Genomic DNA, 3,331 nt, shown 5'->3' with positions numbered 1-3,331 from the left:
TCATTTTGAGCAGAGCTGCCAGGATATCCCAGGCGCCCGGCAGCTCCTGGTGACAGAAGGTGGAGAGTGCAGCTGGGGTTGCCCGTAGCAGAGCTTAGGGACTCTGTGGCCTGGGCCGACCTTTCAATTACCCCCATCTCCACATTCTATAAGCAGCTTCAGGTTACCAAGGAATAGGACGGGTGATTTACAGAGGGACTGTTTGAGGGGTGTGTAGCGAGGGGAGAGCTGGAGAGGGGTACCTGGAGACGGGTACCCGCACCTTTTTTCTTTTTTTTTTTTTGAAACAAAGCCTTACTCTGTCGCCCAGTCTGGAGTGCAGTGGTGCGATCTTGCCTCACTGCAACCTTTGCTTCCCGGGTTCAAGCGATACTCCTGCCTCAGTCTCCCGGAGTAATTGGGATTACAGGTGCGCGACACTACGCCCGGCTATTTTTTCTTTTTGTATTTTTAATAGACATGGGGTTTCCCCATGCTGGCCAAGTTGGTCTCAAGTTCCTGACCTCAGGCGATCCGCCCGCCTCAGCCTCCCAAAGTGCTGGGATTACAGGCTAGAGCCACTGCGCCCGGCCTGCAATTCTTAACTTAGGTGTGGAGGTGAGGGGCAGGGGTAGACATGGCTTATGGGCCACCATTGGCCTGTGGGGACTGACTTTGTACGCCAGCCTCCAGTCCTGTATTTTTTGATATTAGTTGGAGGTATTTTCTGTCAGCTGGGAGAAGCGCTCAGAGTGGGGACAGAGGTGATCTCCAGTAGAGTAAAGAGCTTGGGTTACCTCTTCTGGAGGTGAGCGTGCTATAACCTCAGCTGGGCATAGGGCGGGACTCAAACAGGGAGCCACAGATTGGAGAGTGGAGGCTGTGCAGCACACTACAGAGGTGTGGTGTTGGTTGCTATTTGGATGCCAGAGGCTCTTGCTTCAAATAGTGCCGAGGTCTGCTCAATGCCGTGGGCTCCTGGAGACGAAGTCTCACTTTGTCGCCCAGGCTGGAGTGCAGTGGTGGGATCTCAGCTCATTGCAGCCTCTGCCTCCCAGGTTCAAGCAATTCTCCTGCCTCAGCCTCTGGAGCAGCTGGGACTACAGGTGCATGCCATCATGCCTGGCTAATTTTTGTATTCTTAGTAGAGGTGAAGCTTCACCACGTTGGACACTCTGGTCTTGAACTGCTGACCTCAGGCGATCCGCCTGGCTTAGCCTCCCAAAGTGTTGGGATTACAGATGTGAGCCACTTTGCCCAGCCAGGATGCGGGTTTTCACTGCAGGAGGGAAATGGTGGAGGAAGAATGAGAGATGGGAAGGGGCATGCCTCATGCTCACCTTCTATCTAAACCATGCTGTTATGGATTGAATTGTGTCCTCCCAAAGAAAGGTTGAGGTCTGAGCCACCAGTACCTCAGATCGTGCCCTTACTTGGAAATGTGGTCATTGCAGATATCACTATTAAGATGAGGTTACACTGGCATAGGGCAGGCCATTAATTCAGTAGGACTGGTGTCATAAGAAGAAAGAGACACAGGGAAAAGACAACCAGGTGAAGACAGAGGTGAGATGGGAACAGTGCGGCTGCAAGTCAAGGAATGCCAAGGTCTCCTGGGAGCCACCAGGGCCATGGAAGAGAAGGAATGACCCTTCCCTGGGGCCTTCAGAGGGAGTGTGGCCCTGCTGGTACCCTGAGTTCAGATTTCTAGCCTCCAGCTGTGGTTTGTGTTGTTGGCTCCAAGGCCCTCTTTGTCCTGTGGTGGGTTTGGAATACAGAAGGTTGAACATTAGCTCGAATCATCCAGAAGGAGCAGTGACCTGAAGCACTTCCTTGCTGCGTTGCTGCACTAGACTGGATGGAGGAATATGACCTAGGGAAGAAGTCTTTGAACACGGGGAGAGGGGCTCTGGACTCTCCTCCAGGCGGTCCCTGTCTGGCCTGCTGGGTTTGCCGTGTGTGGGTAATGTTATGCTTGGAGGGTGTGTACACTGTCCCCAGGGCCACTGTAATGTCCTGTAGGGTGTTCAAGGGCAGCCTTGGGTGAGTCAGAAGCAGGTTGGGGTCAAGAATGTTCAGAACAGGGAACAGGGGCTGTGCAGAACAAGCACTCACTAAGGGATCCGTGTGGTCTCTGGGGAGGAAATCTGGGCCTCCTAACGTTCACTCTGAGGCTGTGCATGTGCTGTGGTAGCCTGTGTCTCTCCCCAGACACGCACCACAGACACTCACACGTGTACACCCGCCCCACAACACACCACAGACACACACCTCACCACACACACACACATCTCAGACCACACACACCTCACCCCTCAAATCACACCATACACCTCACCACACACACCTCAGATCACACCACACATCTCAAACCACACACACCTCAAATCACACCACACACCTCACACCTCAAATCTCACCACACACCTCATCAACATACCTCAAATTACACAACACACCTCACACCGCACACACCCCCAAATCACACCACATACCTCACCACACACACCTCAAATCACACCACACACATCTCACACCACATACACACACACATCAAATCACACCACATACACCTCACACCACACACACCCCCTCAAATCACACCAGACACACACCTCACACCACACACACACCACACACACACCCTCAAATCACACTACAGACACATATACCTCACCACATGCACACACACACCTAACACTACACACACTTCATCCCTCAAATCACACCACACACCTCACCACCCACACCTCAAATCACACCACACACCTCATACCACACATACACCTCAAATCACAAAATCACACCACACATGCCCTATACACACACCTCATACAACTCACACATACACCCTCAAATCACACCACAAATATATACACACACACCCTACATCAGGCCACACACATCTGCCTCACATCATACCATAAATACACATGCCTCACACTCTACATTATACCACAAACACACACTTCATAACATGCCCCACACACAACTTTGTATTATGCCTCAAACTACCTCGTACTACAAACAAACACACGTACTATCATACCACACACCTACAACCTATCTTACATGACCCCCAAACACACATACCTCATTTTACTCCAAACACATAATGCAACTCCAGGCACAGTTTATTTCACCTGTGCATAATGCAACTCCTGTCACCATAATGCAACTCCAGGCACAGTTTATTTCACAACATCGACACCTATGCCACATCACTCTGCAAGCACCTGCGTCTCCAATGGACCCCATGCCTCACACCATCACCTAATGTGTATATCAGCCTGTAAATTACCGCCAACACCTCTTACTGCCTCCAGATCTGAAACGCACACCCCCACAATAC

At 51.3% G+C, this 3,331-nt stretch overlaps 1 protein-coding gene across 1 annotated transcript in view; it reads right to left on the bottom strand.

The window, feature by feature from the left end:
* RAB37 (RAB37, member RAS oncogene family) overlaps positions 1 to 3,331 on the bottom strand; it is a 99,246-nt gene that overhangs the window by 11,714 nt on the left and 84,201 nt on the right. The window lies entirely within an intron of this gene.

This window comes from Mandrillus leucophaeus, unplaced genomic scaffold (assembly GCF_000951045.1).
Source record: "Mandrillus leucophaeus isolate KB7577 unplaced genomic scaffold, Mleu.le_1.0 Scaffold1, whole genome shotgun sequence".
NCBI lineage: Eukaryota > Metazoa > Chordata > Mammalia > Primates > Cercopithecidae > Mandrillus > Mandrillus leucophaeus.
Note: the sequence above shows the minus strand (reverse complement) of the source record. Positions and strands in the feature narration are given on the sequence as shown.